Source organism: Zonotrichia albicollis, chromosome 2 (genome assembly GCF_047830755.1).
Source record: "Zonotrichia albicollis isolate bZonAlb1 chromosome 2, bZonAlb1.hap1, whole genome shotgun sequence".
NCBI classification, from domain to species: Eukaryota; Metazoa; Chordata; class Aves; order Passeriformes; family Passerellidae; genus Zonotrichia; species Zonotrichia albicollis.
This window is the reverse complement of record NC_133820.1, coordinates 113,190,286-113,216,070: the sequence shown is the minus strand read 5'-3', so window position 1 is coordinate 113,216,070 and position 25,785 is coordinate 113,190,286. Positions and strand designations below refer to the sequence as shown.

The 25,785-nt window shown below is 39.6% G+C and overlaps 1 long non-coding RNA gene across 1 annotated transcript in view; it reads left to right on the top strand.

The window, feature by feature from the left end:
- Nucleotides 1-528: 528 nt before the first annotated feature.
- Nucleotides 529-25,785, top strand: part of LOC141728277 (uncharacterized) — a 168,913-nt gene continuing 143,656 nt past the window's right edge. Inside the window, exon 1 of the long non-coding RNA XR_012579189.1 lies at nt 529-633. This is a non-coding gene — a long non-coding RNA (uncharacterized LOC141728277). The remainder of the gene's footprint in view (nt 634-25,785) is intronic.

Here is a 25,785-nt window from a genome sequence, read left to right as displayed (position 1 = left end):
CTCATTTGATGGCCATACTTCCATGTGTCACCTATCCTGCAGCTCTTCCCCACAGACAGCTTCAGCAGGGACAAAGAGGGGACTGCCCCTGTGCTCTGAGCTGAACTTGGCTTTGTCTTGGGCACATGTTAGGGGCAAGGACACATTGCAGGAAATTTCTGTCTGCTGGAAAAGAGAATTTCCACCCTGATGGGAAATTGCCTGTAGTGGTGTTTTCTTTCTGGGGGCTTCTGATTGAGGCTAGCAGCTGCTCAACCCCTCTGCTGTCACCATCAGGGGAACATAAGCCCTGTCACTTAAAGGTGACAGAGACCTTTGCTGGGGCAACCTCCCAATGGATTGCACTGGCATTTCAGAGATTTCATACAAAAAAAATACACTTGTGAGTCAACACAACTCCTTTTTAGATATAAAGGAAGAAATAAGACAAACTCCAGAGTGTGGTTTCTACTGGTTAGGAACATTTTTGCTCATCTTTTGAACTCACAACACAGATCTGAATTTTTCTCTGGGTTTTTTTCCAGCTCCTGGAAGGACATTTCAGACAGCATGAAGACTCCCATGGGGAGAAAATAAAAGACACTATGGTGTGTGAAGGAGACCACTGAGAAGCTTAAATCTACTCTCAGTGAGGTACAAAAATTTCTCTTTACTTCTGCTCCTTCTCTTTTAATTTTTAAGGGTTTTTTTTTTTTGGTTGGGGAATATGACTTTTTTTTGATAGCGGGGCTTATTTTCGTGTTGGTGTTTCCCATAACTTCACTTTCACATTCCCAATCTGTTTTGTTGTTAAATGATTAAATGATTATCAAATGGGCAAAGGATTTTTCTGCACTTTTGTTGCCATGGTGACTGGATATGAGGGCCAGAGAAGGAATGGAAGTTGAACATCAGAAATAAAATTGAATCAAACTACTTTTGCTATTAGAGAACTTTGGCCACAATTCACTTTTTTCCAATGAAGTTATTTTTATGCAAAGGAAAACAAACTCTTTCGGTGCAAAAGGGGAGGAAAAGGAAACTTTCATCTTCCTGACTCCATCTTTTTATAGAAATTTTTAATTTTTTTTTTCAGACACCACATTGGGACTATGTTGATACTCAGTTTTTATTTAATCAGATTCCTGTGTCCCTTTTCATTTTGTGTTTAGAAGGGGATTTCCTCCAACACTTACAGACTTGTACTGGGAAATTCAATATTAGGGTCCTGGGCTGTGAATTTTCTGCAAAAAGAACTAACCAGCAGTGCTTGCTGCCATAGAAGAGGGGGTCTGGAGAAGAAGTCAGAAGAGAGGCACTGCAAAAGGTGCTTCACTGCCTCTCCATAGTGCTTTCCCCCCTCTCCTTGTCTCCAATTATGTGCACTTTGGAGATGGGGAAAGCAGCCATGGGGTGGGGATTTGATTTTTTTCTTTATCTTCTATCAGAAATTATGAGCAAAATCCCTTTAATGAGATATTGCTCTACCTCAGAAAAGTTTTGATTCAGGCCACAAAAGTCTTTGAACCACAAAAAGACTCAGCCAGAGAACTCAGCTCTTGAACTCCTCAGCCCTGAAAGACCTTTATTCCATTTTAGAGTTGTACTTAATGTCACTGTCCTCACAGTCTGTCCAGAATAAAATCTCATGCCCAACCACCTCCACACTCTTTTCCCAGGTCAGATTTCTATACGTAGGAAAGAGTCAAGGCTTCAGCACAGGTAGGTTTGCAAGGCTGTGGGAAGGTATATAAATCCCAGCTTGAAGGTTCACTATCTTTGGTCGGCGCAAAACTCCCTGCCAGGTGTCTAGGAGGGGGATAACAACACAGAACAGAGAAACTTGCTCATTCTTCCAAGTAATCCTCCTTTTTAATACCGATGGAAGTTCAGGACTGGACAATTATTTACCCATTCACTTATTCTGGGTGATGTCTTCATCAGGCATGCAGTGTTGGAATAGTTGTGATGGGAACTAAATTACTGCTCAGTCTTTCCAGCATGAGGAATTGATGTGTTGAATAACACCCAAGGGAATCTGACGCTTTTTAAGGTTAGAGCCAGGCAGTTAAAGTGATTTTTGGATTATCTAACTGACAGGAGTGAGGGATGATAATATTTCTCTTCCCATGGAAACCTTATTTTTCTTTCTGCACTCCTGATTCTCTAACTGACCAAATACTGAAAATTTTTGAAGTTAAGGCAAGAGTAATCAAACATTTTGTTATTGTTACATGTCATTAAGTCATCCAAACTTGTTTGAACATTACCAAACTCTGCCCCACTGCACTATTGAACTCCAGGCAATAGGAATTATTTACCTGTATCAGGGAAATGTTCTCCAACTGCTGTTCCTGGGCAGATGTCTCATTCTAAGAGGCACTGATTCCCCTTTGTGCATGCCAGGCTGCAAAAGCAAATCCTGTCTGGGTGTGTACTCTAACCTGAGCCTTACCTGAACAATTTTTCATTTCCTGGGCTGAACTTGTAAGTTTTTAATTCTAGCATACAGAGTAGAGGGTTTATATCCTTAGCAGGACATGACTTCAGCTGCTGCTTTGATTTGCATCTTCCAGTAGTGAATTATTTGCATTTTCTCTGTGAGTCATTCTCTTTGCTTGCTGGGATAGTTTTAGCTAGATTCATCAGAAGCTTCGGTGTTTTTGGGTTTTTTTTCCTTGCTAGTTAAAGTGAAAGACAAGAAGGATTGCCTCCTGTCATGAATTTAAACCTAAAAGCCTCAATAGCATTGTTTTGGTTAATGTGGTTTGCCTAAAATATGGGTGAATTTAAACTCTGTATGCACTTTTTCCACATCACTGGTTCCTCGTTGCTTCAATAATAATATCAACTGTCATGCAAGAGACCAAAAAACATCTTTAATGTATTCTGGTGAGGTCTTTTTGTGGCTGCATTGAGCTTTGAAATAGGTGCACTCTTACTCCTGGAAGAAATGAGCAGTCTAATAAAACAGCAAAGAAGGAAATAGGCACAGGTACTCCAGCCATCTCTTCCACGTACTTGAGAATTTACTTTATTCTGGGTATTGCTGTTTGAAACACAATAGAATTTTCTTGCCTACAGTTTGCTTTTGTTGTTTTCTTTTCATGGGTTTACACTGATCCATGCAAAGTCTGACTGACTTTGTACAGAATCATAGAAATGAAGAGCTGCTGTATAACACTCTGATCTGTTGCAGTGAGTGGGTTGAAATGATGATGTTTTAGTACCCAATAGTTGCACTTGAAAATGTGATTGTGTTTCAGGCTGTCAAACCCCAAGTGTACAGATGGGTGCCTGATGTTCGGGCTGGTCCAATTTCAGTTTGCACAGGCAAATATAGAGTCTGCCTGGTGGATCCTGAAGGTCATGTGTCTGAGCTGCACAGAATTTCTAAAATGCTTCAAAACCATGGAGCCCACCATATAGGAATTAGCTCTCCATCTGTGTGACAGTCACTAGCAGACTGGTGACTTTAATCACTGGCAACTGGGACAGAAGCCTCACCTTCTCCTCCGCCTTTCACTGAAGAATCGTCTTGAGCTGGAGTTCACTGAAGAAATTCAGAACTAAAAGCATGTTGCCACAGGGCTTGACACACTAGATTTCAAAGAGCCACAGTGCTATACATCTTTATTGCCTTTCTTTTTGCAGGTCAAGTCAGCTACAGAACACTGCCTGAAGTGACAGTGATGAATTATGTAGAATTGCTGTTAGTGGGAAATGGAGTGGCTGTAATGTAATACGCGAGCGTCTTAAAAACATGAACTAATTCACCAATGACAGATGTGGTGATGAACGTGTGGAATGAAAGCAAATAGAGTTGTGTGTAAGCAATCAATGATTTGCAACAATAAAATTTTGTGATGTGAGCCCTTATATTGACTCAGCCCCTGGATAATTACCTTGTCTTGCCTATGGCCCAAAAGCCTGGGGCCTGTTGATCTTTCTTCTGCTGCTGTAAGCCCCATGCATGCCAGGCCAGACTATTTATACTTGGCACTCAGCTGTCCTCATAATTACCATGTCATCTCATGGTTAGAAAAAGCCAAATTTTCCAGTGTGCTGTGTCTCGCCTTTACAGACTAAATGACCCTCTCACTCTCTAAAGATACAAGTTAGTAGGGACAGTTACTGTGGTTCAGGGTAAGAACAGGTTTTCAGATTTTTTAGGAGCTTGCTAAATGGTGCCCAGAGCAATGCCTCTTTTATCATTGAATGGACTGATGATAAGGTGGACAGTAAACTGCTAGTAGTGCTGACGTCTGAGAACTGGCTCTTGCTTGAGAGCAGTTTGTAAGCCTTGAGGTTGATTTTTCCAGGTAATAGTTCTCAATCTGTGTCTTTGGAGTGTTTTTTTTTTTTTAATATATATTTTTGGGGGTTTTTTAAACAAAGAAAACTCTAGAGACTTGGACACGTGATGCGCCTTATCCATTATTTTTTCTCTGACACATGCCACTGTTTCCAAAGAAGGAGGCAAAAGGTATGTGTTTAATAATTGATTGATATTGCTTATATTTTCTTTCACACCCTTCTCCCTACCCCAAATGCCAGCTATGTCTGTGGTTCAGAATATCTTCTGCCTTTATAATGTTTCAGAATTTTATGAATTAGTAAATAGGAATATTATTGCATTGTCTTCTGATGTAACTCTGGTTAGGGAAGGAAGAATCATGGGTACTGGAGATGAAGGAAGACTATTTCAAATAAATAAAGTGTAAAGAGTTAAATATTTTTGCAAGAATATTTTTAAGCAATATTCATTCTTCTTTCCTCCTATTCAGTTCCTCAATTTCTTTTTCTATGATCCTCATCCTGCTTTAATTGCCATCCTTTTTTCATTTATTCTATTCTTTCATGTCAAAATTTTCCTAGTTTTCTCTGTTATTTATCAAGTGATATTGGAGTTTGCGTGCTTTGCAACACCTGCCCTGTGCAGACTGGAAACTGGCAGTACTGCAGAAAAAGCAGCTGCTCAGCAGAACTGTAGTGATGGATAAAAGGTTGGAGGAGTAGGGCATTTTCTGTAAGCCCAGAGGCAGGACATCATCTCTTGCACATCACTGTCTCCTAATGCCAGACCACTGTGTTTTGTGTTGTTGCTGCTAGGTCATTCTCTATTTTAGGCAGAGCACTTATGGGCACAGTCACTATATTAAAAAACAAACTTCACAATAGCTGAGCGTCATATTATTTGAAAAATAGGTTTTACTTATATGGGTTAGTGAATACAGCACTTGGAGGCAACTGTGTGAGCCGTTTTTGTTCACCCAGGGTTAGCCTGAGCCCTATGGCTGGAGCTGCAGTGTGTCACAGCCCTGCTGGATAAATTGTACATGACAACTGCAGAGATGGGCTTGGGAACAGAACTGGGAGAGGCCTGACACACAACCAGCCCTGAACAAACTGCTTCCGACTCCCGACAGTGCTCTGCATTGGAATGAGGAGTTTACAACCCAAAAGGGATACTACAGAGAAAAGCTGAAAATAGAGGAGGCTGTTACAGCAGAGGTGGGAAAGGACAGTGGAAATGAAAGGTCATGCAGACCAATGCAGAATAATGAAAGCTGGCACTTCCCAGTCACAACCCATTCTCTCCTAGTCACTCAGTGACCTGAAAATAATACAGATTCACGGTCTTTTCTCTCCTGTCAGTGTGGTCAGTGACCTTACAACAATATCCTGTAGTCCATTAAAACAAACCCATTAAAAACAACATTACCGGTCCCACCCCCTGAAATTAAAGCAGGGTGGGAGAGAGTCGTAAATAAAAGCTCGTCCAAAGTAAATTAGCTATCTTGGTATTTGGATGAGAAGGCAGGAAATAATGAGTGACATACCAATCTATCAGAGGTATAAACTAAATGAGATGCTGAAGTTACAAAATGAACATGGTTGGCTACATTTGGGATTAGACTTTTTCCCCCATTAAAGTATTTTTGAATTCTGGGCCTTTTAGAATATAACCCAAACAATTTTCTATTGTTCATTATAGTTAGTTTCTCTGATAAAATTTAAACTCTTGGGGACAGTCTGGAGTTGTTTACAGTTGACTGATTAATCTCTTGATGCTAATACTAAGGTCATTAAGTAAACATTCCAGGGAGATGTTTAGATTTGACAACAAAAAGTATCCAAGAATGTGCCTGGAGGAGGATTAAAATGTATATTGTTAGAGTTTGAGCTCATTTAGGCTTATGCCTTCTGAAACCCTTACTGTGTCAGTGCCAGAAAACTGGACACAGCAGATGTATGGGGAGAGGGGCTTCAAATGTGCTTCTGGGCTTGTGTTTCAAAACTTTTCTGGGTAAGTGTGAACCGGGGTGTCTGCAGGATAATCTCAAATAGCAAGAACTCATAAGTAACTAATTAAGAGTAAAGCATAATATGGGCTTTTAAGCATAGGTTAATTGGACCTGACCAGTGGATGGGATGGGATGGGATGGGATGGGATGGGATGGGATGGGATGGGATGGGATGGGATGGGATGGGATGGGATGGGATGGGATGGGATGGGATGGGATGGGATTTGCTGCTGAAATTCAGGAAAACTGCTTTTAATGTCTATTTTTCCTGTAAGGACCACTTTTTCCTCTCCCTTTTCACAGCATCATACATAGTTGTTCTTTTACTTCCCAGACCCTGCTCAGCAACATCTTCAAAATGTCATGTCTGCTTTTGGCAAAGAAGAAAGTGCATCTTATTATGAAATTACTTTTTTGATGCTGTGAATGGTTTAGGAAGAGATGATCCTATAGTGGGGTCTTTCCAAGACAGAATACATAATAATAGAAGCAGACCAAAGATATGAGGATGTTTTTTATAGGAATGCACATATGGATGCCTATAGTTTGCTTCTAGAGCAATTCTTGAATAAAATGAACAGCTGAATGAACTTTCCATTTCTTTCCTTGAGTTTTCAAATTTCTGTGAAGTTAGATGTATAACCGGTGTAATTGTGTTCATTCAGGTGCTTCCAGTTTCCCCACAGAATCCTTACAATATTTTTAAATGTTCAAAGATATTGTGGTTTACTCATTTAGAAGTATTGAATCTCAGGTACACAAATCACCTCTTTATTGCACGTCTTCACTCATTTAATGTTATTCTGGATTTTGTAAGTGAACTTGCTAAACTTTACACTATTTGCACTCTTGGAGAACATATGGAACCATACTGCTGTGCATTAGGTTCATAGTGGGAAGGAATGTCTAGTATTGTTTCAGAAGCAAAATAGAAATAAAATAGAAAGTCCATGGGTTTTGAGCAGAGCAATTGTTGAGTTCAGACTGGACATTTTCTTTTTAAGAATCAAACTCCGAAGTACACATATCAGCGTGTCTGTTTGGGATGTAGTTTTTATATGACTTCTGTTATGGGTCAGGAAGCTGGGTTTGTTCCTATCAGAAGAGTGCACAGAGTAGGTAGAAAACTGTAATGGTTGCTTTGCCCCTCGGCATAGGGAACATCAGAGAAGTCTGCAGCGGTTAGAAATGACATTTTGAACCTTTTGGTCTGAGCTCAGTCACATCAGCAGTGAGGAGTTCTGTATTTTGCTGTGCAAAAGTCACTGAAAAAATTTGTGCCTGCAAATAAGCATAGTAATAATAATAATAATAATAATAATAATAATAATAATAATAATAATAATAATAATTGCCAATCTGGCTTCTCACTAGCAGTTGCAAGTGCAATTAAATTTAACACACAGAAGGGAAAAATATGTTGGTTTGTTTATTTTTGGAAAAGAGTTAAAACTGTAATATTATGCTGTAATTGTAGGGACTGGTGTTCTGTTCAAAGAGAAAACAGCTAAAGGACGTATAACCTCCCTGCACATTACTAACAAAAACTATTAAAAATAAACCACTGAGAAGACTGACGGGACTGGAGAGATAACTCTATGATGTAAAGTTGGGGTGAGTAGCTGTAATTTGCTTTGGCAATGGCAGACTTGAAAATGGAGAACAAACAAACATTGGAGAGTGTATCTGTGATTTAAAGAATTTCTTGGCATAGTAGAGGGAGGGATGGAGTCAACTCAAGTGAAAGTTCAGGTGGTATGTCTTCAAAAAACTTCCTGACATTGACATTTATGAGTCTAACAATATCCCAAGGGATGTAGTAAAACTTTATCCCTTGAAATATTTGGAAAGAGAGTTGAGAAGAATTAAGCATATGGCATATTTCTACAGGAAAAGAAAATATACAAGGTCTTTTCCACATATAGAGATTATGTGGTTTTGTGAATTTCAGGATATATTCCTATCAGGTTCTGAGGGATAAGTGCATTAGAACCTTGCCAGAACTTGGATTCAAATATAAGATATTTAAAGAAATTTTGGAGTCCTCTGGTCAATAGGGCTCCTTCCTCAGAAGCAGTATGTAGAAGCAGCTTCTCAAAACACTCTTTTATAGTGGAGGATAGAAGCACCATCACAGTCCTACCTACCATCTTAAGTAAGATAATAGCGTCATCTAATTTAATGAGATTTGGCATTGACATTTTTTTCTTCTTCCTCCACAAATAAAGAACTCTTTCTGAACTGGGCAGGGCAGGGGGGGAGGAAATATGGGGGCTTTTTTTATCTTCTGCTCTCTTTTCCTCAATCTTTTTGTTTCATTTGGGACAGAAGGGAAGAAAAAATTTTGTAAAATCTTGTCATTCCCTACAATATGCCTGGGTGTACTAAAAGTAGGGAAAATTCCAGCTGTGTTGGGTTGGTTTTTTTCCTTGCAAGGGTTTTAACTTTTTATGGTTTAACTTAATGAGTTTCTCCGAGAAACTAGAAACTTTGTAAAATTCCCCCATTGCCAAGGATTCAGTTTTAACCTAAAAGCAAGGAGACATTCCATTAGCTGGAGACATTTGTGGACATCAGAAGTGAAAGCTTATTTATTGACAGGTTCAGTGTGTTTCAGTCGGGACAGAGCTTTATGGGGTCTCCTCACTTGCCTGTGCTGTTTATGCTGCCTGCAGGCCCTGCAAGGCCCCTGACACCAGTGGGGCCACTGCTGTGAGCTGTGCCAACTCTCACGGTGCTGCTCCTCAGCCCCTGGGATGGGTGGGCTTGATGGGCACCATGAGCCCAACTGAGACAAGTCAACTGCAGAAAGAAGGAAAATAATAGGAAATACCAGTGGGTATCTGATAATAGGCACCCATATTTCCAAACTAAATGTTCTGGCTGGAATTTTCATGATTAAAATTTTATGATTAAAGGTCAGGGTGAAGGCTATCTGGTGTGTACCTCAGTCTACGGTTTACTCCTGCCATGAACTACAGCTTTTACTGCATAAACTCAGCCCTAGGGAGACCCTAGGGAGAGCCAGGGAATGCAGCCTCAACATAATCCTGTTTTAATAAGGTTTCCATGCAGAGGCTGTCTGGGGAAGGTGTAATCAGCAGTCACACTGTGTAGCCGCTTGCCCCTTTAGGAACTTGTGCTAAGCTTTCATCCTGGCAGCTGGTAAGGCACTGCTCAGTGTGTGAGAGCAGCTAAAAGATCTGAAGTGTTTTTTCTTTTCACTGCTAAGGAAATAATTTTTTCCCCTTCTTTTGAATTCTACTGAATGTGGGCACCCTAAAACATTTGAAGAATTTTGCATGAACCCATTCCACTGCGGCCTAGTTGTGACAAAGGAAAATTGCTGTTCGAAAATGTGTGATTTCTTCCACAGCTTTAATGATTGTGAGCAGATTATTTGTTAGAGGAGACATTCTCGCAAGGTTGTATGAGTTTTTGAAAGTGCATCATTGGTTAATCCGTTACTCCAAAAATGGACAAGAAAGTTGTACCTATCCATACGAATTTTTCCATCAGGGAAGAGGTCAGCAACTAGCAATTTCCTAACTGTAAATTTCTGCCCTAATTGACCCAGATATTTCTGTGACATCCAGATAGTTAAAAATCTGTGCCCGCTGAAATACATCTTAGGTCTTGAACACTCCCCAAAGGTCGGAAAAGTACCTTTTGGAATAAGACTTTAATTGTGGGAATAGGTTCCACATGCAAAGCATTGTATTACTGGCATATTTTCCTTATATGTCTTTTTGCTACATTTTATACCAATGAATGTTATCTACTGAGGAATGTAACCTTCCCTGCAGCAGAAACAGTCTGGAGTTTTGTCTCATCTTTAGAAATGTCTTAGACTCCCCCAAAAAAGTGTGCATAACATGTTATGTGTCTATACAGTCACAGTAGCTGCTTCATTAATCTATAAAATCTGGTCACCAATCAAGATGTGCCCAAGCTGGTTTTTCCTCAGCTTTGAGACATTCTGCCATGCCAGGTTTGGTTTTTTCTAAGTCACGCAGTCTGTGCATGTGTGCGTGGGCGTGGGTGTGAGAGAGAAATGCAAAGCACCCGGCAGACATTAGTCACTTTGTGCCGCCGTGCGTTGGAAGGTGCTCAAGTTCCAGGTTGTAAAAACATTTTGGTGCACTCTGTAGAGTGGGGGCCCGAGAGGTTCAGTACTGCAGCTGCTGATTTGATAGCTGAAGCACTTTTTCAGTTCTGTCTATCTTTTCTCCTTTTTGCCCTGAGTACCTCCGTGTGCATGTGACAGCAGAGCCCACCTTTGTTGCAGTAGGTAAAGCCACAAGCTCCCCAGGCAGCAGATAGAAATCCTAGTCAATAGCACCAGCATTTTTCCAGCATGCTCTTTAATTCACTGGGAACAGAGAGCAAAAAGGAGAGGGATTCAGCAGAATTAAGGTCAGACAGACAGGTCACATGTATTTGACGCTTCTCTACAGGGAACACAAGGGGATAAAGGAGCAGAGAGATCAGGATCCTAGTCCCTCTCTGATAAGCAGAATTTTTCTGAATGTGAACACCAAAAAAAGTGAAGCTTAGCAGAGGACATTTCCTCTCTGTGCTCTCCTGATTATGCAGGTTTTAAGTGTTGTTGATTCAGATGGAATATGTCATGCAGTTCTGCAGCTGGATGGCTGATCCACTTGAAGCCCTGGGGTGCAACTCAACCACCCTTGTAACTTTGTCTCTTAGCCTGCCCTTTAGGTGTACTCTAGATGCCTCCCTACCTTGAAAGCTGATGTTGCAAAACCCCTGTAGCTAGCATCTGCAGCAGATGGAGTTCCTTTCCTGGGTTGAATATACAAATGAGTGCAGATCAGCCAATCATGCCTACAAATTACATTTTATCCCTTTGTGTGGCATGTACATCTGTGATTTTTTGGTAAAACTCCTCTATGCTATGTAGGAATGTCAATAAGGTTACAAAATTATATTTCCTGTATATATCTTTTCTATATGCATATTGTTTAAGCAAGAGAAACAGTGAGGCCATGTATGACAATGAGGTGAAACAAATTCACTTGGATAGCATTGAGGGTGTTTTCCTATTTAGGTTAAATAAAACAAAAAATGCATTATGTCACCTGTGTTATAAACATCTTCATCTCTTATGCAGAATTGGTATGAGTAGAATGCTACACTGGCAATGTTTTATTAGATTTTTCACCTTTACACTTATTTCTCTGTGTTTGGTTCTGTACTTGCCTTTTGCAGAAGCATTATGATTATGTGTTTCATTAATAATGCCTGTCTGAGATTCTTAACATTTAGGATAATTCCTCATATTGAAAAAAACATGCACTGTGATACATAATGTATGAACACAACAAAAAGATGCTTCCTACCCAAAGAATAATGTTATAGGTATTCACATCACTTCAAAAATTATTGTCGTCAAACTGGCAGTGGATAGTAAAGGTTAGAAGTACATGGGTATAAATCATGATCTATTTATCGCTCAGTGACATGGAGATCAAAACAACATGGGGTATTTTGAATGATGATAACAACTTTGGAGGACTCAGCCAAATTTGTTCTACATGTTTTAAATTCTAGCCTGGTGATGTTAACTGAAGAGCATTGCCAGGGTGGAGTTGGGAGCCTGCCATTAAGCATTGATTTTCCCAGTATCTCACAATTACAGCAACATCTGTGCTAAATAACTTTTACTGATTGTCTGTGAAGAGTTCATGGACAATGTATCTTACTCAAAGGTCTCCTTTCTTACCTGTGCATGAGGGAGTTGTAATGATTGTGCAGTAGGATATTCTGAGAGAGGGACTGAGATTGAAATTTCATGAGGCTTTCCTTTTTGTTCTCTTTTAATGACATCTTTGTAGATACACCTAAATTTTCTTATCTGTACCAGTGTATTTCACCTAAGTCTCTAAAAGTGCTTCCTTGCCTGTAAGATTTATAAGTGGTTGATAAGTCATTTATTTTTTTACCTTCATAAATTCACAATATATTTAAAAAACCTACCAAGCAACAGCAAAAAAAGAATGAGTGTGTGATGAAGTTATAAAATATACTCCTACTGGCTGAGCAAAGAGAAGCCCTGTGTCATAATGGATTCTGTAGAGGGGGCTGCTAAACTGACTCTTCCCTATCTCATATTTTGGGTATGGTGTCATGTAATACTGCAGGGAAATGAAACTGAAGTAGTCTGGAAAGCAATAACACATTCCCCAAATTTGTTTTAGAGAGCAGGCTACATCCAAGTTTCCCAAAATGTGGGAAGTAAGTGCTCATTAATTAATCAGCCTGTGCAGCCCCCCTGTGAGATGGATACGTGGTGTTGTCAGCATCATCTCATACATGCAGAGAGCTGAGCTTGCCCTGGGTGATGCAACAACTCAGCAGCGTGGGTGAGGTGGGAACACAGCACACCAGAGCTTCAATTTCCATGCTGACCAGTGTTGTTTTGGACCTCATGATTCAGCCAGAGGCTTGGGCTCTGCCTTACAGTACTCCAGTGCAGGCCCCACTAAAGAGAGAGATTTAAACCTAAGGAACAAAAAACAGGGACAGAGAGGAAAACATTTTTCTCTCACGAGAATGTATCACTCATAATGCAATGCTGAGTACCCTGTGCTTTCAAGGATCCCCCAGATTTGGAGAGGAAGAAGAGTAGGAAATTGCACTGGTTCCTACAGTGCTGAGGATTGAGGCAGAATATTGTCATATAAGCAACCTGAAGTGTCTGTAAGAGGCCCAGCATAGGCATAAGAGTCTGAGGAGGCAGTTCCAAAACCAGTGCAGGATACGAGGATGAACTCATTGAGAAAGAATATCCTGAGTCTTTTTTCCCCTTCAGCTAATGGTTTTCTAGAAGAGTACCAAGACTTATGTTCTTTTAAGATGTTTATTTTACTTACTACTTATATTTTGAAAAATTGCTTAGAAGTTGCACTTCTAAATCTAAAAACATAAACTACCCAGGGATCATTATGCCTTGCCTGCATGATCTATAATGCCAAAATCATCCAGAACTTTCTGTACTACTTTGCTGTTCTCTAGTCATTAAGCTGTCCTGAGGAAGCTGCCTTTCTGAAGTATCTCAGAAATAACACAAGAGAAAAAGCAGGGGTTAGCATATCCCTTTCATGCAGTACCCTGGCAACTTCCTGTGTTTTCATAGAAGACAAAGGCTGATAAAGCCATGATATTTTCAAAGGCATCATCTCAATTTTCTCTATATTCTGTTTTAAAATCCAGTGTTATCTTAAACAGAGATAGTTTTATACTTAATCTTGAAACACAAAGAATCTGTAATTCCAGTAAACTCCTTTATTTGTTTACAAAGTTCCCACCCTGTTAACTTTGACTGTCAGACTGGTTTATTTTTAAAGGAAACTTCAAATGAATTTGTATCTAGCAAGCAAGGAAGTTTCTTCATGATAAATTGAAGGTAAAATTCAGAAAATTTTGGACCAGCTGTTTTTCAAACCCCCAACTGAGAACCACAGGATATTTATAGTGCTCAAAAAAGAGCTAATAAATGGATTTTAAAGTTTATTTCCATTCATTCATTTATAATATATTTATATTTAGCATTTCAGCTAGTATGTGGGCTTCCAAACAACTTTGTCAATTGAAAATTTCAGGATGCTCTTATAACATCAAATATTATAAGCTAAGTGGAATATTACAGGACAATTCAATCAGGCTGACTAGCATGCACAACATAATTCTCTTGAAATCCACTATTCAATCAATGCAATTGAAATGGTTCTCCCTTCAAAACAAATATAATTTTGATTATTTCTGCTTTTCCCTTTCTGTTCAATTTTTTGTAAGTCTATTGCATCTCTCTGTGCAAATCTCTCTTCAGCCTTTATGATCATTAGGTGATTAACTGTGATTCTCTTTGATAAGGGACGCATAATACCAGTTTTCATTAATAATAACTGACTCTTACACGCCATTCTACTCACCAGTGAAAGAATATAACATAAAGTATGACAACTGCCCACAGAGAATATGCAGGTGAAACTCAAGGTTTGCCATGTATTCCTACAACTGCAAAGGAAATTAGAGGGGCAAAAAGCCCTTCCACTGAAGTGGGATCTGTCTGAAAGGGTATTTAATGGCTAACCATGGTCACAAAATATTACAAGGATTTTCATAACCAAGTGAAGTTAGTACATTATTAAGGCAATTCCTTCAACTGTGGGGAGAGGAAGGTATTTATATATGGAGGATATTGCGCCCAAAGCAGGAGAGAAACTTCCAGGTTGCACAGGGGTCTTGTGGACCACCCATGTTCACATCACAGCAAGGCCACAATTTCCTCCTCAGTGTGTAATTTGAAGAGCAGGACGTGCCCTGGAGTGCCCTGCCAGAGGGACTGGGGTGAGTATGATCGACCCTCCGTGGTTATCACTGAGTTTAAACCTTCTTACAACGCTCATACTGCAGTTAAACCTACGATTCTGGGTCATGGAGGTTCACAATGGTAGGTCAGCGCAGCTGACCCATGTCCACCGTGGTTACCTGTCCCGGCCTGCATCCTCCTGCCCTTTAGCAGAAGTTAACCCTGCCATCCTCTCTTGGGCCTTAACTCAGTGGCACATGACACAACTAATATTTGCTTAACCTACTCTGTTGGCTGTGCAAATAGCTTCTCTTTCTCTAGCTTCCAGTAGATATTCTTTTTCTAGGCAACTTCTGTTGTATTCGGAGCATTTAATCTGACATGCTACAGGTTCATTTCTTTCGCAAGTCACACTCTGTACCTTGGCATATTTACAGGCAGCTGTCGTTTCCCCATTCCCACCTGCTGGTGCATTCATGTTAGCCCTTTGTTCAAGCCCTGATCTTTGTGCATTTCTTCTGCAGAACTCTGATAATATGTATTTGGGAAATGTGCCTCATAGTTAATCAAAATCTTTCATGAGCAGTAACCATGACTCACATTGCTGTGGGTTTTTTTGTACGTACAGCAATACTTGTGGACTTTCTTTACCTGTAGTACTTACAGTGATTATTATAGCCTGTTGGCCTTTTTGCTTATCTAAACAATTGGAACACAAAAAGGACAAAAAACAAATAACTTTCACCTCAGAAAGGTGTTTTAGAAGACACTTTTTATTTGAAAAATATTTCTTTTTTGAGCCCGTTCTTCAGATTTTGCATATTATGAATGCTTGATAGAAGGGCAAAACAAGCTGTACATTGCTGTTTCATGTATTGGCAACAAAACTACAAGATAAATCCTGAATGCAGATTTTTTATTATTGATGACAGTGTAATTGAAAGAGCACAGCTGGATTTTCAGATCTTGTTGCATAGATCTAAATTACTATATAGATTATGAAGCAATGGAGAGTCAGCTGCTATCTCTTTTTGCATTTCCTGTTGTATTTATGTGTTGCTCTAGGTTTTTCATTTTTTATCCATAACTCTTTCTACTTTATTTCTGGTATAAGAGATGGTGCGGAAAGAAAGATATGAGAACAGGTATCAATGGCAACATCCCTGTACACAGATTTTCAGAGGCAATCTGAGCACCTTCACTGTAAACACTGTAAACACCATTGGCAAAGTTGTTGGCAATGTCGCAGATTACTCCAAGATCAACTACAGAAGATACTGAGGTTTTGTATAAGCTATACAAAAATAGTTCAATGTGTGATTTTTACAGTTTTAACTTACCTCATCCTTAATTTTTAGGTGTCTTCCTACTTTTCATTAGATTGAACTTGATATTCTCTTTGTTGTGAAGGGCTAATATGTAGGCTTTTGAATCAAGAATATTTCTTGGTGAAGCTTTTCAGAACATAAGTCCTTTTCTCTCTCACCCACATTCATGTGACTCAAAGACAGCTAAAAACAGTTTCCATGTAGCTAAGAGTTTACTCATGTATTATGGACTTTTACCTACTTCAGAAATACAGTATTCAGTGAAAAGGTGCAACTTTAAGTAAGGAGTTTGTTTCTTGTGAAGAGTTAAGAAGTATGCCATAATGTGCTTAAGTATCAGCCAGGTAAAATCCACCTTAGGCTACCTGCAAACCAACTTCTAACCCATTTTGTTGACCTGAGTTTATAAAATACTTTCCTAATTCACCTGTTTCTAAAAAGAGAGTAAGCTTCAGAGTGACTTTTGGTGGGTAGCTAAAAGAATGTTGGACTGAGACTCTCCTTGAGACTGGGCTTGCCTGCTGCTCATGTCTACAAAAGCTTTTGTGGCTTGGCTGCCTACAGGTACTGTATGTGTGAGCAAGAGGTGGAGCATCCTTGTTTGTGGCCATTCCTGAAAGCCACGTGGTGCCATGGACCCCCTCCAGCTAACCACAGTGCGGTATCCATGGAAAAAGACAAATACATGGGAAAGAAATGATCTGGGTGTTTCCCTTCAGGGAGGAGTGTTTAAGGTTAAGTGATGTTTAAGGTTAACAAGGCAGCAAACACTGTTCTAAAATAAGGAAGTGCTGTCTTGGGAATCTCCTTGGTTGCACTGTGTGCTGTGTCAGCTATCCCTGCCACTTGTCAGAGCACTGAATGATCACTGATTTTGTGTTGTCTCAAGATGGCACACTCTAAGCTACTGTCGCTCAGGAGCTGTACCATGAGCAGTTCTGGCATTTCTGCAGCAAAGACTGGGCTTCAAAGTGATTTGTCAACCCCTGACCTGACCTTCTTATAGAACAGAGCCAAGAGTTTACCTGAAGCTACCAGTCATGTCAACATAAATTTTGGGGTTTTTTGTTTTTTTTTTTCAAACAAGGAAATAAAACCAATGTGATACAGGGAAAAGAGAAGATCCCCTGATTAAAATCTTACTTGCTTTACCTTCTGCAAGGCTTTGTGGTCCATCATGCCTTGCTGGTTTTCTGCTGCTGTGAGTGGGATGGCACATTGGAGAAAAGTATCCTTTATTCATCCCTTTACAGAATAGAAATGATGCACTTGAGAGACTGGAGACAGTAATGTGGCCAAACTGTCAATAAATCAGAATGCTCCCTAGAAGGCCACATGCCAGGTGGCATTGGCCAAATGTATTCCCTGTGCCACCTTATTGACTTCAGTTTAGTTTCTCCAGAGATAGATTTGGCTCTTATTCCTTGAAAAACTGGTGGAAGAGAATGTTTTTATTAAACTTTTGGCAAGGCTTGTGACTGAGCTGTGGTGTGTTTTATGTCCTCTAGCTTTCGACATACACTTTTAATTATTCTTAATAAATTTAAATTGGAGTATGTATCTTGAAATACTTAACTGAAATATAAGTTATAGCTTTGGTCTGTGCCAACCATTGGAGGATTTGTCAGCCCAGCACTGGAAGTAGGGGATGAAGACCTCTAAATGAAATTACAGATATTTAACAAAAATAAATAAATTATGTCTGAGCATTTTTATGTCTTTAGAGTGTCACATAAATAATTAATCAGATTTTCTCCTGTACAGCTTATATTTTTAAATGGCTTTTCCACAGAGATATCCTGTTATTTGTTTCCACTGCTCATAGGTATAGATGATAGTATATCACCCTGAAGTAAGTATTTGCAACTCTCAGCTCAGCAACTAATTGTCAGTAGTTGTAACTGTAAGACTATTTATTGCACACTGCAGAACAGTGAACTTTTGGATTTCTCTTAGTCCTTGTGTCTGCTAACTTTTCAGTGAATATAATAATGATGGTGTCTATTTCTTTGGTCTGCAACACCTAAGAAAGAGAGGCAAAATTGACTCTGTCATACAGCAGGAAGCCAAAAAACCAAGAGGGCTATCCAGCATGCTGTACAACCTAGTACATTACAGTAACTCCTAGGCTAGGGTTCTGTTCTCTTTTGCACAGCCCAGATCTAACAGTCTGATTCAATTTTAATTAGCTTTATTCACTGTTTCCAGAAAAAAAAACACCAAACCACCTAGTAGTGATGGCAGTACTGGAAATCTGATCTGCCACTCTCCTTAGCTGGAACAACCATCTCCAGGGCCTCGGTACCCGAAGGATTTGTGGGAGTGTGGTGGAGTCAGTGGGGACAGCTTTTCACCAAGCCTGTACATGCGAATATTCTCAGCATATAATGATGGCAAATGCTGAGTTACTACTAACTCAGAGCATGTCAGTGCTGCTCTAATTCTGTTTGGAGTACCAAATCCATCAAGGATGCTCCATAGACACCAGCTCAATGCTGTCAGAAGCAAGTGGATTGAACACAAACCTTCAGAACCTCAGAGGGAATTTTTAAAAATCCCCTAAGGCCATGGATGAAGATTGTTTTACTCAGGACCTGTAATCAACTCCAGTGCCTCTTCTGTAGCCAGGCCAAGCTCCTCACAACTCATCTGCCACAGGAACCTGAAGTTTGCTGGAGGGGAGCAGAGTAGCTCCCTGTGCTTGATAGCTGGTTAGATAGAGCTATCCAGCCCAACCCTGGACTTGGCAGGGGACACACACACCCAAGGTGGTGGAGAAGAACAACACAAGGGGTGTTTGCCCTCTCTGTTCCTCTCAGCTGCCTTGGCTGGCTCAGTTCTGGAGGGAGAGCAAATAGGGGCATTCTCCAAATTTATTGTTGTTCTCCAAACAAACATGATCAGTTTTGCTGGACACATTTCTTTCTGCAGCACCTAGAACAGCTTGGCAGTGGTACATCTGAAAGATTAGTGCAATCTAATTAACTCTCTTAAAGCTTCTGATCTATAAGACTGCCACTCCTTTCACCTTATGCTCCTTCTATGTGAAAGTAAGATGTGCCTACGAGTAGAACATTCAGAAATGCTGAAGTTAATAATGTCCATCCTCCAGCATCACTGCTGTTAAATTATGCTACCATTCTAGTGTATTCACACCAATATCATTCTGCCCCATCATGAAGAGATCCATTTATTATGAGAAAAATCTCTCTCCTGTACACATCAATTATTCTACATAGGATGGATTGGAAGCAGGTCCTATAATTATACCCTAGTCAACCAGTCAAGTCTATAAACAAAATCTTTCACTCTTTTATTACCTATTTTGCTTCCATCTATTATTCTTCAAATGTTTATAGAAGTTGTGTGTGTGTGTTTTAATCCATCAGCAGTTGTACATTTTTCAAGTACAAATGCCCTAAAACTGTGGATATTTTTCATAAGGTTTCCAAATTCTCTTCCTGTTTTCTAGTCCTGTCAGCCAGAGCAGAATAAGCCATCATTAGAGGCAGAATAAATTATACTGCTAATTAACAATATGGTTGATGCTCCGGAAACCTGCATTTTTTCTGCTGTTGTTATTGGGAAAGAAGTTCAATGGTGAAATACCCAGCTCAGTCTCACCCTTTCAGTCCCCTCACAGTCTGTATGCCTTAATATGCAATTTTCTTTTGCTCAAATAATTAATTAATTTTACAGAATGAATGCCATCTCTATGAGTGTAAGGTCTGGTATTTTTTCCCCACACCTTATCTTTTAATTTACTTGGACTTGGGCTTTTTTGGTTGTTACTGTGTTTCTTTTATAATAACATTGCTGCTGGTATATTTACACCAAGGTATGTTTCTTTCTTACCAAATTTGGGTCATATTTGGATATCTTTGAGATGTTTCATGTAGACCTGTAAATTTTGCCATTCACCATTTTTGGGACAATTAGATACTGAGGCTCTCAGCCAAACAGTAAATGTCTTTACAGCTCTTGCTTTAAAACAACAAAATCCATTAGAGACTGTGATATTGAACCATATTGACCTGCACATCTGCAGGGGATATGGCAAGGTCATTGCTGGCTCCTGCCTTCCATTTCCTTTTTGTTCTCCTGCAAGTAGATGTTCTAAGCCTGAGAGCTGTGTCAGCTTTTACCTAGTCTGGAGAAGAAATTGCTCTGCCCACCCGTAAAACTTTTGGATACCTTAAAAGAGAATATGCATTTGAATTGGTGTTCTGCAGTGTCAGAAACTCAGATTCAAATTCTTATTCTGCATTATTCTTCCATCATTACTGCTTTCAGGTGTACTGCCTGTTTTGAGGTGAGTATTTAGGCTTCTTTTTAGAGCTCTTCCTGTGCACTTCAACTCGCTAGATAAAGAGTTTGAACCTGAGTCCCTTACAGAGCCATTTGAGTGCTATGAATGACAATATTAACTGTCTCCCCTAAAAAAAACAAAAAGAAACAAAAAAAACCCCCAAAAGCAAAACAAACAAACAAAAAACCACCCCAAATTAAATAAAACAAACAAACAAACAAACAAAAAACCCCCCAAAACCTAAGATGTTAGTGTTATTACATATCACTTTTACAGCATATGTTGTACTTAGGTCGATTCTTGCCAGAACTGAGTGAAAACATCAGCAAACTTTACTCACCTCAGGAAATACTCTCAGGCTTATTTCTAGAACATTTCCTTGCTGGTGACCAACCTCCTTCCCTGTGTTTCTTAAGGGGATGTCAAGATAAAAATTGGCACAAAAGCTGCACACAGAACAACTTAGAGGTTTTTTGTCCCGTGCCAACAATGTGGAGACAAATGCTTGCGCTCATTCGCAAGTAATCATGTAGGAAGGAATCATTCTGGAATGCTGGGGACCAAAATTAAGCAGAGTAAATCCAGGGTGTGGCTGGATGGTAGAGCTAAGACCAGTAAACCTGGCAGGCTGTAGGACTCAAAACATTATATGCCCAAGATAAGAGGCTTGAGTTCCTAGGCAGTGTTGTAAGTGAAAAGTAATCACTTTCTTCAGAAGGCAATGCACCACTTTGTACAGCCTGGAAACAGGAGTTATGTGAGTCCAGGGCACAGAAAGGTTCAAGCATGGCATCTTGCAGCCCATCAGCTGTTCTCGCCCACTCTTGTTTTTCTGCCTTTAAACACTGAGCTATTAACCTGTCGGTGAGGTAGGCACTATTGTAGCTTTTCATCTTGTATATTTATTTCAATAATGCTTTTATTTAATATATTTTCCACACTTGGATGGTTCTGCTAACACCTTCTCAGAATAATTCCCACTCTGTATTTGTCAAGGCAACTCATGCCAGAGTAATGCAATGAACAACGAGGCTTATAAATAGCAGAAACTAGAACAGTTATTCAGGTAGTGAAGTTAGAGCCATAATGTGGTTGTAGAAAAAAAAATGCCCTGGTCTGTGACCTCAGAAATTTTTGTAATGTGTCTTTCTAAAAAGAAAAAAATCCCCCTGTACACCCAGAGTTTTTGAATAGCAAGGTCTCATATACACTTCAGAAATATCCACAAATTCTACTTCATGTCCTAGTGCAAGCAGTCGATTAAAAACATATCAACCAGAAACTTACAAATTCTAATAATCAGTGCTGTGTCTTTCTTTGAATGGAAAAATCTTCTTTTCTTTTGTCTCTCATTAATCTGAATATGTTAATGGAAATGGTCACACTTTCCAACACAATGTTTAGGAAGAGGTCTATTTTCTCAGGAGAATCACTGGTGTGCCTTAGCAGTGAAAACTACAATGTCTTTCTTGGCCTGCTATTTTACCCTTATTTTTTACTGGGCTGTTTGTGATTTCTTTTGCTCACCATTTGTATATTGATTTTGAGATAGACAAGGATGAGACCAGTGAGCGTGGGTGGCTATTGAAGTGTTCTGTACTGCTTCTCAACCATGTCTAGTATTTGGTCATGCTTGCCTATACATCTTATGACTGGTTTTTTTCCAGAAGAGAGAAAAAATTTTGCAAGTTCTTTGGGAAAACAAGCATACAAACAAACAAACAAACAAAAAGTGGCAGTTGAATCAAAGCTGTAGGGTTACATCTCAGAAAATAGTACTGAGGTTGTGATACTGTCAGCAGTGTGTTTGGCACTGTGCCCCTCCTGAACTTCCCCCAACAGATGTCTGTTTGAAGAAACTTTGATGGGAGCAGTCACAACTAAACAAGTGGTGGCATTGATGTTATTTTCTGGTAGCTCTTTTTGTCCTGACCAGAGAAATAGACACATTCATACTGTGATGAGAAAAAGCTATAAACCAAGGAAAGGAATGGAATTTTACTTAGAAAATTAAGGACAAATTAAGACAATTTTTCTTAGATAGGCTAGTAAAGCCTAAATAAACTAAACAAAATTAAACAACATGTTTATATTGTCAGGGTAGCTTTTTTGGTGTTTATTTTAATTCTGTTGAAACAAATATTGTTTTCTTTCTGCCATTGACTGAAACAGTGCAAAACCTCATTTTTATAGGCGTGTCTTGGCTAGGGTTATTTTCAGACACATATACATATATGTGTTGGTAATGTGGCTAGGTGTCCTTGTTCTCTGTAGCAGGACTTCCCTCCTCTTGGTGACTGCAGTGAAACTTCTGCCTCTGTGTTGATGTGAGCTGTGGGAATCTGACATGCTGCCTTCTTTTCTAGGCATTCACTCTGTGAGTGTGGACACTGGAAGCAGCAGTGAAACCTGCCATAAGTCAGATTTTCAATACATGCAGAATTCAGAGCAGAAATGGTTGCAATGGACTCACAGCAGCTACCTGGGAGGCTGTCTTGCTGAATGAGGTTACTGGGGAGGGGATTGTAGGACAAGTGTACTGTGCAGTTTCCAGCAGCATCAAGTCATGTTTTACAAGCTCTTCTTTTCATTTTCCAGTGCTTTGGTGGAAGGGTACAAAATCACACATACTATTTTCAAGAGAGAGCCCTTAAATGCAAAAAGTTTACAAAGGGCAATATCTCTCAATACCTGTCACAAATGAGGCAGACCAATTAAAACTCAGCAGCAAAGGAAAGGTGGAAATTTTGGAGACTTTCAAAGGTCAGGACCTGCTGATTCTGGATGGAAAGTGCTAGAAACCTTTTATGTGTTTTCAGACATCTTGGCCAGGTTATGGAAACTTATTTTAAGCTCTCAAACATATTTGGGCAAAGGCGCTGAATATCTCCTGCAGAGATTAGTTCAATTTGCCCTTCCTTGGTATAACAGGGCACATTTAGTTCAGGTTCCCAATGGGTGGATGCCATTAACCTCTCAGATCAGACTGTATTACTCACTTTCCCCTGGCCCCATGCACTAAACATGACATTGAACTGATCCAACACTGAGCACTCCTCCCAGCCACTGAATATCCTGAGCCAAGGGAACCCTCTAGGATAATCAGAGATAGGTTCAGGTTGTGCAAGGGGAGATTCAGGTTGGACATCAGGAAGAATTTTTCACTGAAAGGGTTGTCAAGCATTGGGACAGGCTGGCCAGCAAAGTGGTAGAGTCCACCGCCTTGGAAGTATTAAAAAACTGAGTGGATGTGGTTTTGGTTAAAGGTTGGACTCTGATCTTGAGGGCCTTTTCCAACCTTAATGATTCTATGATTAAATTAACATTTTATATTTAAAAAAAAATAAAAATTTTCACTTAAGTGTGTTAGGATTAGGGTTCTGCAGATTTCATATTTCAGTGGAAAAAAACTATTCCTTTGTGATTACAAAAAATTGTGAAAATCTTGTAAATGTAGGGTTCCACTTATTCATCAATTTGTAAGCATTATCCCTCTTCATTGTCTTTAAAGTCTTTCACAGATCCCATTGTCATTTAATTAGCTGCTCTCTCCCTCTCTTGTAGTTATAATTAGTGAAATGTATAAATATTGCTTCTTTAGTTCCTGTTAGTTATTTTCCAGTAAGTTTCATATATGAGAAATAGCTGGGTGAAGAGATGAGTAAGATTTAAAAGCCTGAAAGAATAATTACAAGTGGATAAAGTGAATTTGGAATTGTTTGTTTTGCTCCAGATAATCTGCAGAATCATAATCCTCTAGTTTTGTAATATTTATTACTTCTCATACAGTAAAAACTGTGATGTTTACTATTCTTTGGAACAAGATTTATAGAGATGAATGATGAACCATGCTGTATGCAGAATACCGTCTTCACCATTTATTTGACTTCCAAATTAAAGGAAACTAAAATAAGACTATGATTTTTCAGCAAGGGTAGGTGCTAAATTTGAAAAGAAGGAACAAAATCCAGTCCCACGCCGCTTATACCACAGGGATTAATTATACTGAAAATCAACACAAATGTAGGAAAGAATCAGCTTTCTTTTGGCTTGTAACAGCTTGTCTATGTGATGTAAACTGTGACAATGTCAGCTCTGCTGTCACTGGGGGCATCTAACAAGGAAAGAAGAGACTCTATAAGCAGGAAGCAAAGACAACCTGGCATTCACCCTTTACTGAGGCATACTGGTTCTCTTTAATTTTTACATAGCCACAGAAATCAAGCTGAATAATGATCTAGGAAATCACAGGTTATGCTGTACAGAAAATAAAGCAATCTCCTTCTATCTCTGTAGGTCTTTGGGATGCCCTTTTGTGCACACACCCACCCCTAGCCAATACCTCTAATGAGCATGTCCATCCATCCAAAGCATTTGATAGAAAAGAACTTCAAGATCATTTTCCATTCCCCTTGCAACAACTCTCTGCCAGTGTGATTCCCCAGGGCTAAGCAGAAACATATAGCAATTAATCCCAGAAGTGGCTTGACAGACAGTGTGGATTGATAGAAAGTCCCTGGATGACACAGAGCCCAAGTGGTCACACACCCAAGTTCTCAGTCCTATTTAACAGTGTGACATTAGGGTTTTCTCTCAAAACCAGTGTCTCCTGGTGATTTCTCAGACTCAGGTGAACCTTCATGCTTACTTCTACCTGAGAGTGAACAGAATGTGCAATGCTACCACATCTCCAAGTTCCCCTTTCTCTCTAAAGAGACAGTCAGTGAGGAATTTCAAGACCTTGAGGAAAGTCAGAGTAATAAGAGCCAAATAACATAATATCTATAGCATAGGTTTTTGCTTTAACAATCAAGAGTTTCATTAATGAGGAAGTTTTGTTCTCATTTTATAGTGCTACTTTGTTGCTACTTTAGCCTTTAACAAAAAGATTCATTGTTCTTCAGAAATTCAGAGTTTTCCAGAGGTGCTATTCTAGCTGACTGCAAAGGGATATACAGCCAGGAAGCAAGAGTTTGTGAAAAATAGCAAGGGCAGAGATATATTTAAGATCCATGCACTACCTGGGTCATCTGTAATTTTTAGATGGAGTCATTTTGTGACTAATATCTGCCATGTTCAATCCTTCCAGTTTGTGTAACTTTGGTTATCTGAGAGCCTTGCATCACATGGCAGGAAATATGTCCATAGTCCTAGAGTAAGAAAATATCTCAGTTTGGATTTAGAGAAAGGCAGTAGGTACTGGAGTTACTGAGGCTTTAGCTGTCTTGCTCATTCTTTGTACATTTTTTTGTACATTGTTTTCCTAAAACTAGAGACACTGCTTTCCAAGAATGGCCAATTCATGTTCAGCATCTGTTCACAGGTGTTAACACAACAGTTCCTCATCCATCTCCAATTACACCCTGGGGCAGAAGTGGCTGTGCTCAGCCAGACATCCACATTGTGGCTGACTTCACCTGAGCTGGTGACCACCCTGCTTCACTGTGCAATCCGTGCAGAGAAACAGACTGGCCAGGAGCTCACCTCAACCTATGCAGGCACCTGAATGAGGAGGAAGTGCACCAA